At 33.2% G+C, this 25,923-nt stretch overlaps 1 protein-coding gene across 2 annotated transcripts in view; it reads left to right on the top strand.

The window, feature by feature from the left end:
• Nucleotides 1–25,923, top strand: part of EHMT1 (euchromatic histone lysine methyltransferase 1) — a 281,129-nt gene that overhangs the window by 49,712 nt on the left and 205,494 nt on the right. Inside the window, exon 2 of one of the 2 annotated variants that reach the window (XM_051976843.1) lies at nucleotides 10,141–10,365. The exons of the other annotated variant lie outside the window; for it this stretch is intronic. The gene's annotated coding sequence lies outside the window, so the exon portion shown is untranslated. The remainder of the gene's footprint in view (nucleotides 1–10,140; nucleotides 10,366–25,923) is intronic. 2 annotated transcript variants of the gene reach the window in all.

Here is a 25,923-nt window from a genome sequence, read left to right as displayed (position 1 = left end):
CTGGTACTCCATCCATTGATTCACCTTGTTGCCCCTAGTCAATTACTTTTGAAGTACCATATTATATTTTAGTAATAAGGTTGACAACATATCTAAATGACATTTTTATAATCATACCAAGGATTTTAGATTGAAAAAGGAATGGGAAAAGAAGCATTAATATAGTGCCTCTCTCAGATTCTATACTAAACACTTTTTACAAATACCTCGTTTGTAACAGTCCTGAGAAATGCCTATTTTACAGTTCAGAAAACTGAGCAAACAGAGGTTAAGTGACTTGCCCTGGGGAAAACAGACAGACTAAGTAAATGTCTAAGGCTGAACTTGAAACTCTTCCTTAGGCCCAGCATTCTATCCATGCATATAAAGGGTAAAAAAGTAAGTATTTTTGTTCCTGTTATGCTTCCTTCCTTCTCCTCTTACTCCCCTCCCTCCATTTTTTGTTGTTTTATCTAATACTAAAATATTATCTGTTCTTCTAGGTTTAGGTCAGAGGCTTCCTATTACTACGATATCTTCCTTTTCTGAATTCCTATTTAATTTTTATCTAGACCACTCATTTGACATTTGTTACCTGATAATTCCAGCCAAATTGGCCAGTTCCTTCCCAAAACTTGTTCTATTATGTTTGTGTCTCTGTTGGAAACCTAAACTTCGTTCAATTCTTAGTTTAGGTGCCACTGCTTTCTCCTGGCCTTTCCTGATCTTCTAGCTCTTAGTACATTATCTCCCTGTTAACAGGGAATTTACTTCATTAAACTTAGGTGAAAATTAGTTCTATTACAAGAAAAATGAACATAAATATAGAACATAGACGAGTTCACAATCCATACAGAAGTTTGTATATTTATGACAGTACAACAACGGAAGGAGGAGAAAACAGAAATGTCCACCTAAAGTGGTATAGCATGGAAGGGGGAAAGGTGCAGTAAAGGTGGGAAAAGAATAAAACCCCTTCTGAAAGTGAGGAGCAAGGTGACTACATTCTTTTCCCTTGGGGACTGATGGATTATGAAGATAGGATGGTTTGCATATCTTACAAAGATCTCAGCTGAGATCTTTAGCTTAGTGCAGTTTGAGTAGCACCTGTCTTGACTCCCAAGGATATACAGTCCAATTGGGGATACAAACAACAAAGTATGTCAGCTAGGGGTGCAGTGGGATGGGGAATGTTTATCCCTGACATATTCAGGGCTTCCTGTGTGCTCTGGGTCCAGTGTTTGTAGAAAATGCCAGAGAAGTCCAGAGGATCTCTTAAACACTTCCACAATTTTCTTGTGTTTACTTAAGTATTTTTACATGCTCTGTCCCCCCAGTAGAACATAAGCTCTCTGAAGGCAGGGACTGTTGGGAATGTTTTACAACATTATGCCTTGTTGCATTTTGAGTAGTTGTGCTTAAGATACAAAAGGAAGCTGATAGTTTATTTATATGGAACTCAGTAAAGAAAATCTCTCAGTTTAAAGGTAGTACAATGTACAACTTGATCTACATTATATAGAGAAATTCCATGTAAACATCTTTCTCAATTTCTCATAATCTTATCTCATAATCTCATAATAATAACCATAAGTCTCCTCAAAGCATTCAACATGCTTTTGAAAACATGAAGAAACCCTTGTACCTTACATGACTGACAACATTTTCAGTTTTTTTTGATTTGTTGTAGTAAACATGTGGCAGAAATTATGAAAATAAGACAGCTTGGTAAAATAAATCTATAAATACTTATTAATACCTGTATTTATAGATATTTTGGAGAAATTATTGGATTTAGAATCATGTCCTGGGTTCAAATTCTGATTGCTGTTTAATGCTTTGTAAAATTGGGTAAATCACTTTGTGTCTGAGTAAAAGTAATTTAAAAAAAATAATAGATTGGCTTAGATAATTTATTAGTTCCCTTGTAACTCTTAAGTCTATGTTCTTCAAGAGAAGTAAAGTTTTATGTAGGTTACTTTATTCTATTTAATTTATATGTAATTCAGATATAAGACCATATACTCTAGAGATACATAATTTACAATTAGTTAAATATGTTTTGTAGTCATTTCTAACAAAAACTGGGAAAGGAGAACTTTAGAGAGAAATGATGTGGTAGAAAGAGTTTTGGAGACCCAGGAATCTGCATTGAGTCTGGCCTCTATACCTCACCTCAACTTAATGAGCATCAATTTCCTCTTACGTAAAATAGTAATAAAATTTGTATTATGTATTTTTTGAATTGTTAAAAGAATCAAATAAGAAAGTCTATGTTAAGCATTTTGTAACCCATAAGGTATTATATAGATGCCATTTATTATTCTTAATGATTTATATACATACTTTTCTTGTTTCTATGGGAAAATCATATCAAACTTAAATTAAAGTAATTTAATTTATCATCTTATCCTTTTGACTTAAGTCAAAATCTCTGAGTTTGTTCCCCCAGATGTGGCAAGTGAAGTTTTATGATCTTCATTTCAGGGAAAGAAAAGGACAAACACATGTGATGAACAGGGTTCTGTATTATGTTTTAAAAGTCAAAAGGGGTATTTTGGTGCTTTTGCCTTATGTAATCTGTGAAGAAGAGAAACATAGGGATGGCTAGGAGGAAGTTTTGGGATGTGGTATATGTTGATAGTTTTTCACAATCATAGTATCAAATATTAATTTGATTTGTTCTGCCATAGTCCTATGAAGTATCTTCCCATCATACAAATGGAGGAATTAGGGCAGTTACTTAAGCTCTATTGTGCTTCCAAATACTATAGTTGCATGGCCATCTCTAATCGTCCTCAGCTCTGTCTGTCTATTGGACCCAGATGGCTTTGGAGGGGAAAATGAGGCAACCCTCCCTCATTTAAATCCAATTCACTTGCATGTTTTAGCATTACCTCCCTGATGTCATGGTTCTCTTCTAGAATGAAGGACAAACAGCTATTGTTATTATTATTCATTAGCTAATTAATTTGCAAATAAAAAGCTATAAAATAAAAAAAAATTCGAGATGTTAGTGATATCAAAAAAATTCGTTGATTAATTGATCTGATGTTGGTTAGTTGTTCTTCATTCTGGAAGAGGATCAAAATGACATCACTATGTTAGAGTCCAGTTATAGTGTGTCCTACTGTGGCTGATCAGACCAATAGAAGCTTGGAGTGCTCTGTCACAATTCAGACACGGACATGAAATTTGGGATATACTTTGTGCATCTCACGCCTCTTCTGAGCTAATTTAACTCTGTTTTGCTCAGAGCACAGCACCCTCTCTGATGAGGGCACACCATTGTGGGTGGTCCTGTGACAGTGCAACCTATGTCATATAGTTAATTGCACAGTTCTTAAGAGAGACCTTTGAGGGTGTCCTCATTGCTTTTTCTCACCACCTTGTGAGCTCTTGCCTTGTGTGAGTTGTGATTGTTACAATTATTACTGTTATTATTTTAAGACTGTGAACAAATGAAAAAACGTGGAGACAACTTGGTGCAGTGGAAAGAGTGCTGGATTTGGCTTGAATACCCTTACCTGTACTTCTCTGATATTTTATGTAAGTTGTTTAACTTTTGAAGTTTTTCAGATATAATGTGTGAGAGATTGAACTAACTAGATGCCTTCAAGGTTCCTTCCAGTGTTGAATTTCAAGATTCCAGAAGCCTGTGATGATTATAGTTTGCAGTAGCTTACATTTAATATTATGTTAGACTTAAAAAACAACAACAAAATAATTGTTCTCATAGTTATAATGATGAAATTTTTTATGAATTTTAACAATTTTTTTTTTACATTTTAAGAAATTTATTGTCTCATGTTCAAACAAAAAGATGTGGGTTATATACCTGGAATAAGCAAAGTATGTAGCATCTCATTAGAAGGAAAAACCCATTAGGAAAGGTAAAAACTTCTCTTGTGCCCAAATTATGTTTGATCATTTTATACTCAGTCAATAGGCATTTACTAAACACAAGATAGTACTCACATAGGTAATATTGTGTAAAAAAAAGTAAAATAAAATATAAGATAATTTTAGCTGGGAGTCACTAATTGTGGGAAATCAGGAAAGTCCTCCTGTGGGAGGTAGTGATTAAATTTTATTAATAGTTGGTATATATTTCTACTTTTAATACACTGTAACATCTATTGAAGATAAGGATTTACAGAAAACTCAGTCTGACAGGTCAGAGGATAAGAATTCCATGTCAAGTTTTTCAATATAGACTTTGTTATTAGAGAAGTCAATATACAATCACAGAGAGGAGTTTTATGTATTTTTTCTTAAGTATATTACTTATATATTTTGTTTCAATTTGAGTTTGATGCTACTGTATTACATCTTCAGTCGGTAATTATTTTATTGATGTGCATGTTTTTTCAATTGATATAGCTTACAAGCTGTATCTCCATATCCTGTGGGAATTTTGGATGTATTCTCCTATAAGTTTGTTGCTGGAACTAGCGGTTCAACCCATCCAGCATATGTAGGGCCTTTTTTCACTTTCTTTTGAAATTATGAATAGTTTGCCGATCTGTTGACCCTTGCCCTCAGCATGAGGCCATTTTTTTTCTCAAATATTTTTCTGATTACTTTTACTTTTCATTACCTTTACTCTTCTTTAAAGATTCTTCTTTGTTATTTGTTATAATCTGCTCACATTTACCATTTGCCTTTCCATTTATGTCTTTGTAGTACTCATTTTTACTTGTTTGGGAATATAGTCAATCCTCAACTTATGCAGGATTTACATTTCTAGAAAATGGTGCAAAAGTAAGGAAGAAAAAAACAAATTTTGATACACTGAACCTTTGGAAAATAGGGGATAAGTTTCCTGAAACCACCAAAACCTGCAATCTTTTGCTAGAGATTGCTGAGAATACACTTTTCTGCATATAGTTTTTTATAGCATCATTAATTCTGATATGGTACTCTCTTCCTAACCAAGTTACTATGAAATAATGCATAAAATGTAGTTTGCAAAATAAAATTGGTAACATGCAAAACATTTTTTTCTTGTTAGTAATTTTGTAGAATTCTATGACCTTTTGTGCTAATAACTTATTTAAAAATTAGTTTTAGGCAATATTCATCTTTCTTGACACATGCAATCTATATGATCATAGATATTGTACAGCAAATAAAATAATCAAAACTAAATTTTTGTTATTATAGCTTTTTATTTACAAGATATATGCATGGATAATTTTTCAGCATTGACAGTTGCAAAACCTTTTGTTCCAATTTTTTCCCTCCTTCCCCTTCTCCCCTCCCCCAGATGGCAGGTAGACCAATACATGTTAAATATGTTAAAGTATATGTTAAATACAATGTATGTATACATGTCCATACAAAAAAATAAATTTTTTAAAATCTTAATCTTACCTTGCACTATGTCAAATAGTGATATGAGGGCATTGCATTATACTGTATTACTATAAATCTCTCTACTGTGGCTGTCTTCTGAAAATCAAGGGAGAGGTTACGGGAATTTTAATCATTGCTCTAAGAAGATTGAGATGGACAAGGTCTCAAGTCTCTTGTGCATGCCCACGGATGAGTGTAGTTGCTAATGTGAAAGTGAAAATGAAATAAAAACCTGGCGAATTCTTGAAGTCACAGAAGTTAAATGTGTGAATGTTGACGACAAGCTTATATGTTATTCTGTGACTCAGACAAACAGCAACACAATTAGAATATCAGTGCTAAAAAACTGAATCTTTTTTCCCTGTAAAAAATTTCAAGTTTCTGAAGGTAATCTCTGGTTTAATTCTGAGCTGATCCTTTTGCATTTTATGTTCAGGGTATATATTGTCCAACAATATGATTGTTAGAGGTTTTCTGGCCATCTGGATAAGTTCTTTATCTGTTTAGTTTTTCCTGTATGGATAATTCGGCCATTGTGAGTGGTTACAGAGTTCATCTAAGGGACTCTGAATTGTTCTGGAGCTTGATGCAATCTGCACAAGGTTATCCACAAATATGAGTATCAGAAAGACCTCATTATTTATAGGGAATCTTTTTTTTTATCTTGGATTCTACACTGGATCTCTTCTATGATAGTGTTGAACACTTTGCTGAGCATACAGCTCTTCTTGTTTTGTGCCTTGTCTGAAATTTATGATTAGGGATCTTGTAGAACAAGATTATATCTTTAGGAATCTTGAATGATTTTGTTTCATTGATGGTAAAAACTTTGTGGTTAGAGAGCCTTTATGATTAGTAGCATTTTGCTGTATTGAATCAAACTCTTTTAAAACATTATGAACTGACAATAAGGAAAATGCTTTTTCCTTATTTTGCATATTAATAAAAGTATGCTCTGTTGTGGAAAATTGCCTACCTCCTATTTATCCCCTCATTGAGATGCTCTTTTTGCATGTATAGATGATTCTTATATAGACTGGAAAATAGATATATAGGTTGATTTTTGTTGTTTTTTGTTATTGGGCATTTAAAAAAAGTATTACCAAGATCTGATATTTTTCCATGCCTTCAATATCTTCTCTTCCTTCAGATACCTTGTGATTCAATTTCTCAGCATCCCCAGAATTGGGTTGTTTCCTGAAGGAAATTTTTTCAATGTTTGCTTTTTGTTTTCTCCAGCTGTTTTTCCTGTAGTTGTATTTAATTCCATTTTTCTTCCTCTCTAAACATATCTAGGCCTAGGATGCTATAGTTTGTGTAAGGTGGCTGTGTTGTCCTTGGTGGTTAAAAAAAAAAAAAATCTTTTAATTTTTAAGTTCCTTTAGAGTCTTGCCAAATTTTCTTGAAATTGTTTTAACCTTTTTTTGCTTTTTAAAAAAAGAGGTAATATGATTATAATTTTTCACCTTTCTTTGTAAGATTTTATATCAAACTGATCTGTTGGCCAAAGGCAGTGCTATATACCATGGATGAGGAGATACCTATAGAGTGAGTGGTGTGTTTAATAACTTCCTTGGGGCTCTTTTCTCTCCAGCCATTCTCCATTTATCCCTTCTAGTAGAACCTTGTCTTCTTTCCGTGAGAAGCTGGACTCTAGTATCTGAGTTTGTGCTTCTTTTTCCCTAATCAAACTTCTGTGCCACTTCTCAGTCATCACTACAACATTCTATTATGCTTTTTTCAGAGATGCTAACAAAGACTTCTCTCCAAGAAATAACTTTTCTTATTTTAACTGAATTGACTTTGTTTGTGGAAAATCTTTTTTAGTTTTATATAATTGAAATTGCCTTTGATAATTTTCTCTGTCCCTTTCTGGTTGTGAATTTCCCTGATATCATGCTAGGGAATTTAATGGATTTTCTTTTCTAATGAAGAGAAAGCCTACCTTGAAGCCAGCAAGTCCTAAGGAGTCCTATCTGTGACATACTGGCTGTGCTTATTAACCTCTCAGTATTCTGAGAAAATCTCAACACTATAAGTAGCAGAGAAAAAGCTGATTTGTTTTGGTAAAGAGAATAGTGAGAATTTACTCATTTGAGAGTTCCCTGTACCAGTGAAATTATAGGTCCAACCTTCATTCCTGTCCATTCTTCTTTATTTTAAAAAAAAAAAAAGTGTTTTATATCTAGATAATTAATTTGGGATTGAATGTAATATATGTAAGATGTAGATGCAAGATGTTTATTTTTCATCAATGATTTTTAATTTTTCTAGCAGTTCTTAAATGATTTTTAAAAAAAGTCTCTCTCTCCCTTAGTATTTTGTGTTCTTTGGCTTATTTGAACACCTGGTTTCTGAAGTTTTTGGACTGTTACACTGATTTATTAATTTCCTTTTTTAACCTGTACCAAATAATTTTGGATAATTAATGCTTTATAATATAATAGCACATCTTGTAGTGTTAGGAAGCCTTTGTTTCTATTTTAAAAAATTATTTCCATTGAAATTCTTGCCCTACCTTCCTTCTTTCCTTTCTTCTTCCCTCCCTCTCTTTTTCCCTCCCTCCCTCCCTTCTTCCTTCCCTCCCTGCCTGTCTCCCTCCTTCCCTTCCTTCTTTCCTTCCTTCCTTCACCAGTACCAAATAGTTTTGGATAATTAATGCTTTATAATATAATTGCACATCTTGTAGTGTTAGGAAGCCTTTGTTTCTATTTTTAAAAATAATTTCCATTGAAATTCTTGATCTTCCTTCTTTTCCTTCCTTCCTTTCCCTAAAGCTATAAAATACCATTTTGATAGTTTTAACTGGTATAGTACTAAAGCTATAAATTATTTGTATAGTATAATTTTCTGATATGCTGTGCCCCATGACTGTTTTATCCATTTATTTAGGTCTCTTTTATTTTTTGTTTGTTTTGCATTAATGACTAAATTTTTAGATTTTCCTTTAATTTTTTTGATTGATTTGTAGTAATATTTATGTAAGTCTTGTGAATTGATAGATTAAGTTTCAGCTACTTTGTACATTATATAGTTTTTTTTTCTTTTTCTTTTTCTTTTTCCTTTTTTTTCTTTTTCTTTTTCTTTTTTTGGTTGAGGCAATTGGGGTTAAATGATTTGTCCAGGGTCACACAGCTAGGAAGTGTCTGAGGCCAGACTTGAACTCAGATCATCCTGACTTCAGGGCTGGTGTTCTATTCACCGTGCCACCTAGCTGCTTCTATACTTACTTTAAATAGAATTTTTCTTTCAGAATTTTATCAGTGTATAGAATATTGATGATTTTTTGATATTGATTTCTGTACTGTTAGTCTGAAGAAGGCAACAAGGCTGCACAGGGGATAGAATGCTAAGACTGGAGTCAGGAAGATACTTAAATCTTCATGAATTAAAATTCGGCCTCACACCTACTGGCTGTTTAATCCTGGGCAAATCACTTAACCCTGTTTACCTTAGTTTTTCATCTGTTCAAAAAAAAAAATGAGCTGCAGAAAGAAATGGTGAACAACTCTAGTAATCTCTGCCAAAAAAACCCAAAATAGGATTCTGCAGAATTGGATGTGAGTGAAAAATGACTCAATGACAACACTTCTCTGAAGTTATCTCTTAATTCTTTTATTGATTCCCTGTAAGTTTCCTTTTTCTGATTTTTCTTTTATTTTTGGTACTCATTTCTTTATTATGTTGAGAGAAAAATCAAAACAAAAGGGAAAAAACATCAAGAGAGGAAAAAACATAATGATTTACATTCAGTCTCCATAATTCTTTTTCTGGATGCAGATGTCATTTTCTATCCAAAGTCTATTGGGATTGCTTTGGATCAGTGAACCACTGTGAAGAACCAAGTCTTCCATAGTTGATCATTGCATATTCTTGCTCTTACTGTATACAATGTATTCCTGGTTCTGCTTGTTTCACACAGCATCAGTTCATGTAAATCTTGATTCCCTGGAATTTATAGGCAAACCATTACATGGTCTATAAATGGGACTAATTTTGCCTCTTCTTTTTACAAATTCTTGTAATTTCTTTTTCTTGTAGAATATAGGTTCTATTACTAGATGGACTATCTCAATTTTTGTTGTTGTGTATGTACTACAGTACTTGGCACATAGGAGACATTTAACTGCTTGTGGATTTATTGTTGACATAGTTAAATTTCCAGTACTCTGTGAAGTAGTATTGGAGACAGAATAATCTTGTTCTGAATTTACTGGGAGAACTTCTGGTGTTTTCTCACTATAAAAACCATAGTGCTGTGCTTATTTGTTTTCATTTTGTCAAATATTTTTATTTGATAAATGTTTATTTTATTTAATATTCATATAAATATTTGCATGTTTATATGAATATAAATATATTTATTATGTAATATTAAATATATTTGTATTTATATAATATTTAATATATTTGTATAAAATCTTTTGTTTTGTCAAATATTTTTGAGTATATTAAAAAGACTATAATTATACTGATGATTTTAGTATTATAAACACAAATGACAGTTGTGTTTTGTCAGAGGCCTTTAAAAATATTGATATAATGTGATTTTTGTTTTTTATAGAATTAAATCATTTCATTCCTTTTTTTTATTCATTTAGTTTCCTAATCTTAAGCCATCTTTGTGTCTCTGGTGTTCATCCGGCTTAATTATAATGACACATTTTGGACATTTAAAAAAAATTGTTAATCTCTAATTTCCTTTATAATCACTTAAAATGAAAAAAAATTTAAAAATAATTTTTATATACATTCACAATCCCTCACTAACTTGATGTCTTTTAATCTCATTTTATTTTCCAGGTCATCAGTTTGATTTTTCAGCGCATTTACAGCTCATAGTGTACTTAGAAAATTTCATGTCCATCAGTTTTATCTCCATGCCTTCAGTTTTCCTGTCAAGCTTCTTTCAACCTTGAACCAAAGTTTCCAAAAGTCTTCTCTGTTGCATCTACTGTGTTATGTGAATTGCATTCTGCCTTTTGCACTAATACTTTCACCAAGGGACTCTGACTCTGACTTCTTTTGGTAAGTTCTAGCTTTTCATTAAGGAGTGAAATTATAGGCAGAAGTCTTCTCCCTTCACTTCCTCCTTGGCAACTTAAGCTTTTAGTTTGAAATTTTTCATGGCATCCTGGAATTTTAAAAATATTTGTAATAGTTTGAAATTACTTTCTTAGTAATGGTTCCTATTTAGCATAGTGCTGTCTTGTCCATTGGGAATTCATTAAATGTTAAAAAAATCTTTTAGTTATTCACCAAGAATATTCAGGCTTGCCATGTGAATTACTATATCATTCATTTTATTTATTTTGAGTTCTGCATATACTTATCAAGTTGACTAGTTTCATTTGATGAAATATGTAAGAGCATTCATTAATTTTTGTCTTTGGGAAATTTTTCTCTTTTTTCATGTTTTACTGTTAAAAAGAGGCAATATAATGTAGTAGGTAGACAGAGAAGCTGGGAATTCTTGGGTTCAATTCCTGTTAAGTCCTTTAACTGTTCAGTGTTCTAGGTAACTCTCTAAGATAAATTGTCCTCTCTTGGATTGGTAATAGCACTTGGGAGTTCCTAGTGAAATCACAGATCTAGTCTTTGTGTCTATTACTAAATATTAAAATGTTCTTATCTAGAGTTTTGAAATCTTTTGTTTAATAATTCACATTTGTATGCAATAGGCACAGAGAGTCTTAGTGACTAATTCAATCTTTTCAGGGCACAGCTGCTCTTATTTGAATATTTTTGTATATTTTCTTTTAATAAAATTTTGTTAGTTTATATGTCAACCTGAATTTCATCTATGCAATTTTTAGCTCTGAGACTGAGACTCCTTTGGCCAAGACTGTGTTTATTCACTGAGCTTCAGAGATTATTAGGAAAGGAAACCATCGGATGTTACTCATTATTTGAGAAGAGGGTTGGTCACACAAGGAGGTTGGATCTGGTTGTAGAAGCTTTGGAATTAGGAAGAAGATATTTTTTTTTACTTGATCTAGTTATCCTCACAAACTATTAAAAAGGTAGGATGTAATTGGAGAAATAGTCCTCGCCTATGATAAGACTGAATCAGTAAAATAAAATGACACCGACACCAAAATCAAGTTACTTAATCAGATTGGTATCATATAAATCAAATTTCCAAGAATTACTTTTTACAGGTAAAAAATAATAAATTTCATCTGGGAGGAAAAAAGGTAAAAAATCTGAAGGAAAATTATTTTTAAAAATTGGAAGAGACTTGGTAGTACCAGATTCAAATTATATTACAAAGCACTAATCAATGAAATAGTTTGATATAGTTTTAAAATATAAAACAAAACAAAACAAAACAAAATCAACAGAGAGAGAATAAAAGATTTCATTTAACATATTTAACCTAACCAATGTAGTTGGTTAACCACATACTAAGATAATCCCTAAATGGATACCTGATCTAGATATTAAAGATAACATCCTAAACAATTTGGAGGAACAAGGAAAATTTATAGATAGAAGAATTGATGAACAAATAAGATATAGAAAGAATCATAAATGGTAATAGCTAGTTTTTTCACATAAAATTAGGGATTTTTTAATGAACAAAAATAAAATTAAATTGGAGGGAAACATGGGCAAAAACTTTATATTGCAATTTTTTTCTCATAAAGGTTTCATGTAGGTAAGATTTATAAGAAATATTTCAAATATATTAGAACAAAAGCTATTTCCCAATGATTAAAGGTATAAATAAAATTTTTTTTGGAAAAGAGCTAGTAACCATATTTTAAAAAATACTTCAAGTCTCCAATACTTAAAGAAGTATTAATGAAAGCATTTCTGAGATTGTATATCATACCAATTAGATCAGCAAAAAATTACAAAAAAGGAAAATAATTTTTGGAAGGGCTTTGGGGAAATGGACATACTAACACAGTTGCTGGAGCTATTATTTGGTATAATCATTTAGTAAATTCTAAAATATTACTGTTGTATATCCCATAGAGATTAAAGACAGAGGATAAGGTCCCATATGTATAAAAAGATTTATAGTAGCTCTTTTGTGGTAAGAAAGAACTGAAATTTTAAAGGGGTTGGTTTCCATCTAGTAAGGAATGGCTGATCAAATTATGGTTTATGAATATAATAGAATACTTACTACTCTAAGAAGTAGTGTAAGGGATCATTTCAATAAAACTTTGGGAGACTTTTATGAATTACTTTTCAAAATAAAATCTGTGGAATCAGGAAAATTAGAAAAACAAGAAAGATATCTATATAATAATAATATTGTGAAGACAACTTTAAAAGACTTAATAACTCTAACAATGAACAAATAGCCACAAATATAGAGTAATGCTAATGAAGGATGATTATCATCTCCTCACAGAGAGTTGATGAATTCAAGATGAAGAATTCTATACATTTTTGGACATTTGTTATACTTGACTATGAAATCTTCTTACAAAGCCTTTGCTTTCCTTTTTTCTTTCAGACTGGGGGATAGGAAGGAGTAGGGATATTTAAGAGAGAGAGAGAGAGAGAATATGAGTAGATGAGAAAATATCACCTTTAATGGACAAGTGAGACAGCTTTGAAAATTATATGTTGAATTTATTGTATACTTGAACAGTAATCATTACATAATGGATATTTGTAGTTTCATTTGTACTTTCTCCTTGTATTTTAGGTATATGGAAATACTAATTTTATTTAGTTTTTTTTATATATTTAGAAGGGGAAAAAAAAACAACTCAAGCATATTATGGGTCTTTGTAAAGGATAAAAATGTATCCTAGATCATTTTTTCCTGGACTTGGTGATTTGGTATTTGGTGTCAGGCCTACCCAGCCAAGGAGAGATGCCCCAGAGATTTAAGAAATCCAGGTCAATGAGTTACCTTGGCACTTTGCAGTGTCTTAATTTAAGCTAAAAATGCTTTTCATTTTACTTATATATTTGTATTTTATTGCCAAGTAAATTGAAAAGAAAAAACCTATTGCACACAAAGGGCATATTTGGTTGTCTTACCTTTGAACTTCTTACCTACCACTATAATTTCTCTAATTTAAATATGAATTCTGTTGTATAGGGCTCTTTTTTTGACTCTCTTTAAGAAATAGATGTGTGGCTATCAAGAACATGTTAATTGACAGTAAAAGTATAATAAGACAAATGCTAAATGTTTTTGCTACTTCTTCCGACTTAATTTTACTTATTTCCTTTCCTTTGGCTAGTATGAGTGCTTTCTGTTCCTGCCCACCCATTCTTTTTTAGTTGATATAGCTTTACTTTAACTGTTTCTGCAAAACAAGAATTATTCCTTGACTTCTTCATACTTGGACTATCACCTTGTTACTACATGCATCCTTTCAATGCCCACCTCTTTCTCAGGAATAGTCCTTTGAGGGGGCATATGTAAATTATATTTGTGTGTATATATTTGTGTTTGCTTTTTAGTCATTTTTCATCATGTCTAATTCTTCATGACCCCATTTGGGTGCTAGCAAAAATCCTGCAGTGGTTTGCCACTTCTCTCCAGCTTTCTACAGATGAAGAAACATGAGGCAGACTGGGTTAAGTAAGTTGCCTAAGATCACACATCACTAAATTTCTAATACTGGATTTGAGCTGAGGAAAGATGAGTTTTTCCCTCTAGGCTTAGCACTCGATCCAGTGTGCTCACCTAACTGCACATTTATTTATATATGCATATTTGTATATAAATGTATATGTCTATATATATACACACATGTATGTACATGTTTTTATGCAACTGTATTTACATATATACACATTTAGGTGCATATGCAATCATTTTTATAATTAAACTGTCCATTTGACAGTTACTAAAAACATGAATATTTCCATATATGCAAAGAAAGACTTTAAGGATCACATATGAAACTTGAATCTACTATATAGAGCTTTTTATTTAAAAAAAATTAACTGATAGAAAAATTTAACATGATAGTTATATCTGTCATAATACTGTCATTGCCTGTGCAATAGGCCTTTGCTTTAATTGTCTTTGTTAGCTCTTTCATATATTACTCAATATGTCATTCGTACCCTGTAAATAAAGGAAAGGAAGATGGGGAGGTGTAGCTTGATATACCCTGTGCCTTTTAGCCAGTTTCCTAAGTTTCCTCTCAGCTTTCTCAAAAGATCAATTGACACTTTCACCAATAGACACTTCTGACCCTTATTTTGATTGGTGTGCAAGTCTGAAATCAGTTCCCTAGAGAGTATGCTGCCTATTTTGGGTCCTCTTTCTTTTCTTGAGAGTTGAAAAACTGGTCTGACTCTTTAAGTGTTTGAGTTGGGTCCTAGCTTTGAAATAGTTGTATTGAATTTAGCTATAATTTTACGTTCTAAGGAATTAGAAGGCATATATATTCCAAATGTACATTTCTTAAATCTAGGCTGTAGTACTCATTTCTCATTTTCAAAAACTGTGTTTGTTTAAGATAAAAAATATTAAAATAACAGAAAAAGAAAAAAATTATTATGTTCACAGCAGATTAAAAGAAAGGATTCAAAATACTTGCTTTGCTGTTACTTAATTTTTCCCCTCCCTTAAGAATTTCTTCCTTATTTTCTCCCCTCAAATGTTCCCTCCCTCTTTATTCCATTCCCATTAATTTACATACCTTATCCCATTCCTATTAAAAAGTTTTGAAGAGTTTTATATTCTTCTAGATGTATGTACCTCTCTCTCTTCTCTTCTCTCTCTCTCTCTCTCTCTCTCTCTCTCTCTCTCTCTCTCTCTCTCTGTCTCCTCTCTCTTCTCTCTCTCTCTCTGTGTCTCTCTCTCTCTCTCTCTTTCTCTCTCTCTCACTGTTCCCTCTTTAATCCATTTCTGAAATCCATTTTAGGATTTCAGGACTGTCAGCCCTCCTTCCCCATCTAATTCCTTTGTATCTTTTCTTGCTCTCATATCTTGTTCATATAAAATATTTACTATTTTTACCTTTTCACACACCATTTTGCTTTTTAGAATCAAATCATACTTTGCTCAACCCCAGTCTTCCTTTTGAATTACTCAATTACAAATGACAATCTTAGAGATAATAGTTTACATTCCATGTATAAAAGTTTGTCCTTACTGAGTTCCTTGAAATTAGTTTTTAATGTATTTGATTGTTCTTGGCTCTTAATATGTCTTCTTGGCTCTTAATATGTCATATTTTCTATCAAGTTTAGTTTTTTTTTTTTTAGCAACAAAATCCCAAAAGTCAGGCAATTCATTGAATGTCCATTCCCCCTCCTCTCCTTCCCCCCATTCAGAATCATGGTTAATTTTGCTGAATATATTTTTGGCTGCCGTTCTAATTCTTTTGTTTTTTGATACTATATATACTGTGGTCTTTTATTGTACCTGCTCAATACAGCAGGTCTTTTGTGATTCTAATTGTGGCTTCAGCATATTTGAAAAGTGTGTGTGTTTGTGTTTTATTGCTTGTAAAATTTTCTCTTTAATCTGGAGTTTCAAAATTTAACAGTGATGTTCCTGTAGATCAATCCCTAGTTCAATCCCAGGTTTTGGTACCAAATGAAGAGATTGATGTAGATGTAGGGACCAAATGTTGGGGTTCAGTCACAGGAACAATTCACAATGTTTTTTTTTTTTTTTTTGTTTTGTTTTGTTTTTTTGGCAAAAGGTAAGTTTATTTAGAAGAAGTTACAAACAAAATGAAGATACAAAGGAATGATAAATATGAAATAGATTTGGGAAAGCAATAGGGTTACCAAAGAAAGGCGTTTGGAAGAATCCATTAAAGGAAGTAGAAGTAGTCCATTGACTTGAAGACTAAATCCATAAAGGTATTTAAGCACCTTAAAAGTTTTAGTTAGCAATAAGGAGAAAGACATCATGAGGATGGTGAAGGGATGAGAGAAAAGACACCATGAGGCAGAACACTACCATGGTGGGCTAAGACAAAAGGGATTCAGCAAAGATGGCATGGGCCATGGACAGATTTATAGGGAAAATTTAACCTTGAGGGTTTGACTTAACAGAGGGTGGGACTAAGGTTAAACTGATCCCCAGCAATGCCCTTTCTTTTTGCCTCAAGGAGTAATCTTAACAGTATTTCAGGTTTTCTCTGCCTTTCAAGTGGTGATCAGTATGTTGAGCTGTGAGAAATGAGGGTTGAGAGATTACCTGACAGCTATTGGCCGCTTGCAAATTCCGCTGAATACAGGCTCAAGGTTTCTGGCAAGAATGGGTTTATTACACTAAGAGAACAGCCCTCTGAGCAGGCAAAATCCTGTTAGGACTTTTGCAAAGGTTTGGGCACGCATCATTTGATTTATTGGATTCTTTTGGCCTGAAGCTGGGGACCTTCCTTTTCTTTTTTTTTAGTTAAAGCTTTTTATTTACAAAACTTATGCATGGGTAATTTTTCAACATTGACCCTTGCAAAACCTTTTGTACCAAATTTTCCCCTTCTTCCTTCCCTTCACCCCACCTCCTCCCCTAAGTGGCAGACAGTCCAATACATGTTAAATATGTTTCCTTCTTGTTCTAATACTTAAGGACAATTTAAAAATGTGTCTTATTGTTTCAAGGTTTTTTTTTTTTTATTGTAGCTTTCAGTCCAGTTATTCATGTTTTGTCTTCTCTATCTGCTCTCCAGATCTGTTGTTTTTCTTATAAGATAACATTCTCTTCTTTTTTTATTCTTTATATTTTGTTTTATTATCTCTTGTTCCCTTATGACTTTGTTGGCTTCCCCTTGCCAGTTTTAATTTTCTTTATAAAAAATAAATAACTTTTATTTTTAAAATAATGCAAAGATAGTTGTCAACATTCAACCTTACAAAACCTTGTATTCCAAAATTTTCTCCCTTCCTTCCACCCCTCCCTCCTTTGGACAGCAAGTAAGCCAATATATGTTAAACTTGTGCAATTCTTCTATACACATTTTCATATTTATCATCCTGCACAAGAAAAATCTAATCAAAAGGAAAAAAAGGTGAATTTGGAAAAAAAAAGGGGTGGGTGGGAAACAATAACAAAAAAGTTGAAAATACTATGTTCTGGTCCACATTCAGTGCCCACAGTCTTTCTTGATGCAGATGACTTTCTCTTTCACATTGGAATTGTCCTGAATCACCTCATTGTTGAAAAAGGGCCCAAGTCCATCACAGTTGATAATCTTCTCCGTGCTGTGCAGTTTATGTTCCCCTAGTTCTACTCATTTCACTTAGTTCATGTAAGTCTTTCCAGGCCTTTCTAAAATTATCCTGCTGATCATTTCTTATAGAACAATAATATTTCATATCATTCATATACTGTAATTTATTCAGCCATTCCCCAACTGATGGCCATCCATTCAATTTCCAGTTCCTTGCCACTACAAAAAAACAAAACAAAAAAACAAAAACAAAAACAAAACAAAACTGATATAAACTTTTTTGCACATATGGATTCCTTTAAGATCTCTTTGGAATATAGACCCAGTAGAGACACTGCTGGATAAAAGGGTATGCACAGTTTGATAGCCTTTTGGACATAGTTCCAAAATGCTTTTCAGAACAGTTCATAATTTCATTAACAATGTATTATTGTCTCAGTTTTCCCACATCCCCTCCAACATTTATCATTATCCTTTCCTGTCATCTTAGCCAATCTGAGAGGTATATAGTGGTATCTCAGAGTTATCTTAATTTGCACTTCTCTAATCCAATTCTAATTTTCAAAAGAGACCTTTCTTTAAGACTTTGGATCTCCTTTTATAGTTGATTAACTTTCTTTTCATAATCCTCTTGTTTTTCTTGGATTGCCTACATTTATTTATTTATTTTCCCCTTAGTATCTCTCATTTGATTTTTAAAGTCTTTTGTGAGTTCTGTAAATTCTTTTTGAGCAGGTGACTATGTTGAAATTACTTTTTTGGGGTAGAAGAGACTTTTTTTAAACCTTATTATCCTCCTCTGAATATGAACCTGGTTCTTCCTTATTCCCATAGTAACTTTCTATGATTGTGTTTTTTCTCCTTTGCCAGCTCATTTTGTTGCAGATTTTTGGTATAATCATCTCTACTTCTAGGATGTGAGAGATGGTGGCTCTGGCTGCTGGTCTGGATCCTGAAACCAAAAATTTGTAAGTGCTTGTAGCCAACAGCTTCCCTGTCCCACTGCTTCTGCATTTACCAAACATATGCTTTTTCAGTCTTGGCTAGGCATGCACAGCTGGGCTTGGTGTTCCTCATCAGCCAAGTTTCCTTCAGTTTTCCTTGACTCAGACATCCTCCTGACGGCAGTGAAGGTTCTTGTGGCTGGAGCCTAGTTTACCTCTCTGTCCAGTTAGCCCTAGGGCTCCTCACTTGTTTTAGTGTAACTAGCCTGGAGATATTTACACTTCATAAGGGTCAAATTTCCTTCCTATAGTATCTTTCTTAGGACCCTGTTCTACCACAAACCCTAATTTTTTTTTTTAACTGCTTTGTGTTTGCTCTGCAGTTTTGTCTTGTTTGTGAAGGAAATCTGTTGAGCTTGGAATTTTTTGATATACTCAGTCTTTTCTCTAGAATCCTCCCCACTGCAGTACTTATTTATGATAAATAAAAAAGCATCTTTGACTTCTTGATTTATGAATTACATTTTTATTTGTAGTGATACAGGGAGTAAGAATAATTAATGATTGAAATCTATAGAAAATTCCCAATTTTATTTTGGCTACTCCTTTCATTCTTTAAGTCCACTGGAAATAGGGATTGTTCAATTTTTTAATATTTATATATCTAGCCTTAGGTTAATTTCTGCTATGCAGTAGGTGCTTGATAAATGCTTGCTCACTTGATTGATTGATTACCACCCACTTTTTATCAGAATATTTTCAGACTTCTTTATTTAATCCATGTCACACTCAAATAAGTTAAAAAAAAAATTACAATATAAAACCAGCCACCCCTTAGTTTCCCTCTATAGATTTACTTGGTCTCTTGGACACATCAATTATATAGCAATTTTCTTTTTGTAGAATTTGTTAAAATTATTTAAAGCAAAATATTTAATGACTATCACATAAGTCTTAAAAAAATTAAACAGAACACTGTGTGTATGCATATGTACATATAAAGTTGTAAAATATATATTTATAAAATAATCTTTTTTTAATAAAATTATATAACACACATTAACTAATTAAAAAGCTAGATTATCTTCACTTCTACCCTAACTCCTCTCCCTATTGAGAACAAAAGAAAAACTAAACCTTGTTTCAAATGTGTAGTCAAAGAAAGCAAATTTCTGCATTGACCATATTGAAGGACACACGGATAGCTCTGTTAATTACATATTGCATATTATATATGTTTTATTCTATGTTATTGAGTCTTTCACCTGTATCAGGAGACAGGTAGCATGTTTTTCTGTCATCAGTCTTCTGGAATAATAGTCATTATACTCATCAGATTTCTAAGTTTGTCTATGAAATTGTCACTTATATTCACTTTGCTTTGTCACTTCGTGAAATTTTTCCTAGGTTTTCTCTTATGATCATTAACTATTTCCTGGTTTTCTGTCTAATTAAACTTTGATGAGCTCTAATAGGGTTCACAAGAGACATGCATCATTTCTCTATATATGAATATAGGCAGCTTATTCTTATTTAATTCCTTAGGATTATTTGTGTTTATCTTTTTTTGTTTCTTTTTCTTCCTTTGTTTGAACTTAGAAGTTTCTTCATAACTTTAGTTTTTTTCATCAAGAATTTCTGGAAATTTTCTATTTTGTTAAAGGTTTATTTTCCCCCTGTAGCATTTTACCTAGTTTTTCTGGATTAATGGCTGAGAGTGACTTTTTTTTCCTGCTTTTCTTATATTCCTAGTCTTAGCCTTAGCAAAATGCTTTACATATATTAAATGCTCATTAAATGATTTTTGACCAAATGTGGCTTCTTAGTGGTTGAATCTTTCCTTCTTTCCTTTCTCCTCCTCTTTCAGGAAGCTCTGGATTTTGGCTCTAACATTCCTAAGAGTTTCATTTTAGAGTTTCAGAAATTGACCACTGTATTCTTTCTATTGCCACTATACTTTCTTGTTTTAAAAACCTTAGTGATTTTTTGGCATTGCTTTCAGGCAGCCAGTGATTCTTAAATTTTCTTTTCCTGATCTGTTTTCTGGTTAATTTTTTTTTTGTGCTGTGAGTTACGTCTTTTTTTCTTTATTCTTTGTTTTTCTTGGCTCTTTTGATATTGTTTTAATGTTTTTTGTTGTCTCATGAAGTCATGGGTTTCTGTTTTGTCTGTTCTAATTTTCAAGGAGTCTGTTGCTTAGTCAAGATTTTGTAATTATGCTGAGCTATTAATTCCCCTTTCCAGTTCTTTATTTCTTTTTTCTCATCTTTTCCAATTTGCTTTTGCACTTTTATTTAGTAAAAAACCCATTTTAATTAAAAAAAAAACTTTTTGCTGAATTAATTTCTTTTAGAAATTCTAGTTGAATTTTTGCTCAAGCTGTATTGAGGCTTTCTTTGCTTGTATAAATTTTGGAGTCATTTTCTTCTGTGCTTATCTTTTGAGTATACCTTCTTATATTGGATATTTTTCTTTGATTTGTTCATTCTTCCAGCTTACTTCCCATTTCAGACTTAACATTTAGGTAGGGCTCTCTCTATTCACTTCTTGAGGGAATGTCTGATATGTCCTGTTGCTGATTTTTTGAAATAATTCAGTGTTGTGTTATTTCAAGATATCAGAGATTGCTCAGACTGGGATTTGTAAACTTTCAGTGCTCCCAAAGTAGTCTGACCTCAGTAAAGACTGCTGTCTCCTAGTATGAGCTCTGTAAGTTCCTGACCTGGATTTGGATTTGATCAATAGTCGATCCCTGATATATGTAGCTCCTATCATCAGCCAGCTAGGAAACTTTGTTGGTTCATAGTTTTTTAGAGCAACAAAATTGTAGGTTTCCTTTTGTTCTGATGATTATTCTGCAGGCTTCACACTGAGCTTAAGCCAGACATGATACCCAGCTCTGCTTCTGTGGTCTTCATAGTTATGTTTCGTTTGCTTCTCTCTAGGTCCCCTAATTGGGTCAGGGCCTTAGGGTCTGTGATCATTGCTTACCTAGGAACTGAATAGAATTGACCTGAACTGAATGCTGTCTCTGGAAGAATATCCTTTCTTCACTCAGCCCCAGGTCTATGACCCAGAACTGGTAATGGATGAAAAAGTACCACTTGATACCTTTTTTCTTATCGTGTACCTTGGGTTAGTCTCAGTGTATGGACCTCCTCTTATTTTGGTACACAGCTGTTAGCTGGCAGCTTGAAAGTTCCTTTCATGGCATGCTCCTGTCAGATCTAGTTTACATTTTCTATAGAGCTCTCTGTTTCCCTGTGTCTGTCTGGACTGGAGAAGTAGCTCACTGTAATTTTTGTATTGGATTTCCTCATTAGAATTTAGTCTGTTGCATTTTCTGGATTTGTTTGGAGAAGTTTTTTTTATTTTTTTTGGAGGTGGGGAACGGGGGAACAGTAAGCTCAGGTACACTTCTTTTTACTCTATCATAGTGACTTCCACAAACAAACAAAATTTTGGATTTTGTTGGGTTTAATTCAACAAACATTTGATAAATACCTAGTATGACCAAAGTCCTTGGTAGGTCTGGGAATACACATTCAGAAATGGAAATAATTACCTTAAAGCACCTTAATTACATTCTCCTGGGAATATAACCTATGTAAATGAATCTTAATAAAAAGAAAGCTTGTTGTGGAGTATTAACTTTAAATATCAGGAATGCTTTCAGGAAGGAATTGATACTGAGATCAATTTTCAAGAAAAAGACAAGTATTTTGAGAGATAGGGAGCAGGGATTGTGTTCTTGCTTGTAGAGTAGATAACAGAGGAGAGTGCTAGGAGTCCGGTTTGATTATATTATATAGTTTTCAAAAGGTAATAGTATGAAATAAAATTTCAGAGGGCTATAAATACAAATTAATGAATTTTTATGTTTATACTCTTTAAGGATTGGGAGCCACTGACTGAAATGTTTGAAACAGGCTATATGGAAAATAGATTGGAGAAGGGAATTTCCAAAAGCTAGGGTTATCAGTTAAGCTATTATGACAGTTCAGGTAAAAAAGTATGTGTGATTGGAGGACAGGGAGTGAATACTAAAAATGCTAAAGAGGTAGATTGACAACTGATTACATATTACATGATGACTACTTACATATCTGACTAGATATGTAAGGTAAGAGTGAGGAGTGGAAGAAATGCTGGGGTTATGAACCTTGGTGGTAGGGAGGATGGTGATATCTTTAACAGAAATAGAATACTTTGGAATAATGATATTTTGTGGGGGGAAAGATGATACTGACTTCTGTTTTGGGTGTTTTGAGTTTAAGATGCTTTTATCCAGGAATAGTTATTTACCAGACATTTGATGAAAATAGTAATATATCGTTAAAATGCTTTGCAAAGAGGGATTATTATTTTAGGTTCTGTGCACTCAAAACATAGTAGGGCTTGAAGGGATGGTCTTCATATTTTAATAGATTTTTGTTGGAGTTCAAATGTTGGGTTCTTGTTCTTCTTTAAAATATTATAAAAGTTCTCTCTGGGTGCCTTCCCTGGAATCAGGATTTTGTCAGTCCCTGTTCGGGCGCCAAAATGTGGTGAACTTTTTCTTCTCAAAACACAGCCAGGTGATAAAAGTTCAGATCTTTTATTATCTCCAATATAGCCCGGTTAGCTTAGAGGCCTATTTCTCTGCTTGGTTCCAAGAACTCCCTCCGAATGTCGCCAAATCCAAAGGTCTGGTCATTCAGCCTCTGCCTCTGCTTTCTTCTGCCTCCAACCAGCACAGAATCTCTTGTCTCCTTCACTTGGGGCTCGGCTAGCTTTCTGGTGAGTCTTTCAGACCAGCTTGGTCTCAGTGCGGAGCGTGCAGGAGCCCAGCCACCTACCACAGTGGTGTGAGATGAAGATGAATCTGGTTGTCCACTGAACTCTCGACTCGTAGCTTCTTCACTCTGAAAAACTTCTTTCTTCTGCCACCAGCCAGCCAAGTGGAAAATATTCTGCCGTGCCTTGGAGAGAGGGCTTCTGGCGTAATTCCGCTGAAATCTCGACTTGTAGCTTCTTCACTCTGAAAAACTTCTTTGGCCCATTGAAGCTCTATTTATGCTCCTTCAAGAGAGGGATTGTGGGTTTTCTCCCATGGTGCTCTCTGGCCCAAAGAGCTTCAAGGGAGGCGTGAACTCATAAAGTTACAAAGTTTACTTTGTGAAACTCCCATACTTGTGAACTCCAATGAGTAAAGGTGTGAACACAAGCCTTGTATTAATTAGTTCTACTTAGTACCTTGTTTCAGGTTCTGGCCAAAACATCTTCTTGTAAGATTAGATCAACTCTAATCAGTTAGCAGTTTGTAAGGATTCCAAACAGATTTTGTTCCCTCTCCATAGTGTAAGAAGGATGTTTTCCCATGTGGAAAAAATGATACCTGTTACCTATGGCCATTTGTGTGTTATTTAGAATTTGTGTGGCAGTGTGTTTTGAATCATGGAAAATAATGGTTTTTGTCCATAGCATTTCTCTGCTAGTTGCTAGTTTGAGAACTGGAGAGTAAACTGCATTGTATCTTTTAGATGAAAACTCAACTTTAGAGCTAACCATGATATAGTAATCATTGAGAAGGAAAGAGATTTGCAGGAGACTTTCTTATTCTTAATGATTTTAGTATATTTAGTATATATTTAATTCTGTGGACTTATGGCCTAAAGTGAAGCCTTGAAATACTTCCCAATCTGTCTCAGTTAGGAGACAGAGTTCCCAAAAGGACCGAATGGATGACTCATGAATAGAACATCTAATTTTACTTAAAATAGTTTAATATGGCAGTAAAAACCAAAACCAAAAATCAAAAAAAGTTTGGTTACTTAAGTTAGGTCACTTTCTAGTTCCACAAAAAAGTATGAGTTTTCATCTCTTTGCTGTTCTGTCTGATAACTTTATACAGCCCTTCGTCACTTAGATCCAATTCATTTGCAAGTTATGGCATTACCTTTCTGATATCATGGTCCTCTTCCAGAATGAAGAACAAATAATACCTCCTGATCCATGCCTTAGTTCATATAGATACTGGTCCTTTTGTTATTAGTCTATCAAAGATAGCCTTTAATTTTAATTCCCTTTCAATCCAATGAAAGAAAATAAAATGTAAGTTATTAAAGTTTCAAAATGAATTTGTTAGTTTTTAGAAGTGGAAAGTAGGCAAAACTAGAAAGCTTTGTTAGAAGCATTTAGAAAATAACTTTCAATAAGTTAATAAGCCTTTGCTATGTTATAGTCACTGTGCTTAGTCCTAGGTACACAAAGACAAAATGGAACAGTTCCTGTCCTCAGGAAACATATTTTGTCAGGGAAGTATTTACATAGTGAAAATGACATGCTCGTGCTGGACTAAATGTCATTTACAAATATTTTCTTTTTTGATCTTTATAACAACCCTTTGAGGAAGATGCTGTTATTATATCCATTTTACACTTGAGGAAACTGAGGCAAATGGAAGTTAAGTTACTTGTCCAGAATCAGACAGTATTAAATATCTGAGACTAGATTTGAACCTAAGTCTTACTGACTTCAAGCTCAGTGTCCACTACGTCTCCTAGCTGCTTCAGTTAAGGAATATACATAGAAATGTATTAGAATAAATGTAGAACAAATAAAAATTTTGTCAGGAAGGACTTTATGTTCTGGGAGATGTCTTGAAAGACTTCGTATAGAAAGTGGTGTTTGAGCTGAATTTCGAGAGAAACTTGGCATTCTTTGAGGTTCAGCAGAAGAGGGAGTATATATACACACGTGTGTGTGTGTGTGTGTGTGTGTGTGTGTGTGTGTATTCCAAAAATTAGGGGCTAATATTAATCAAAATTTACTGCTAAAATGGTACCAAAAACAGAAAAAAATTTACTAGTGATTATAAAATGTTTTAATGGAAATAGGCATATACATACACACTTTACAACTTTGCTTCAAAATCTGTCTTAGGTAATCATTTGGTGTTTGTTTTCAGTTTGCAGTACTATGCCTATGTACCATTTTCCTGTTTTTTTTTTTTTTTTTTTAGATTTGTTCATTTCTTAGGGTTGTAGATATTTGATATTATCTTTTCAACTCATTCATAAAAAAATATTCCTTGCCTTCAAAAAATTTATAGTATAGTAAGGAAGATGACATTGAAATCAATTTTTGTTTGTCATTCTCAAAGAGGACCATGAATGACATCAGGGAAGTGATGCTGTGACATGCAAGTGAATTGGATTAAAGTGAGGGAGAACTGTGCAAGGTCACCTTTCCCTCCAGGTGTCATCCCTGGACACCTTTCCCCTCCAGATTAATCTGGGTCCCATGGCCAGATACAGATAAGAGGACTGAAGATGGTTCTGGATGAAATGGGTGACCTTGATTTTTTTAAGCTAAGGTTTTCCACTGCTCTCACTTTGACTGAGGCTGAACCCATTCATTGATTAAGGCTAGATAACAATTAATTTAGAATGCAAGGCTGCAAGTAATAAAGATAGAGAAGAATAAGTAAAGTGCTGTGGAAATTTTTAGAAAGAAGAAATAATTTTTGGCTAAGAATG

Source organism: Antechinus flavipes, chromosome 2 (assembly GCF_016432865.1).
Source record: "Antechinus flavipes isolate AdamAnt ecotype Samford, QLD, Australia chromosome 2, AdamAnt_v2, whole genome shotgun sequence".
NCBI lineage: Eukaryota > Metazoa > Chordata > Mammalia > Dasyuromorphia > Dasyuridae > Antechinus > Antechinus flavipes.
Note: the sequence above shows the minus strand (reverse complement) of the source record. Positions and strands in the feature narration are given on the sequence as shown.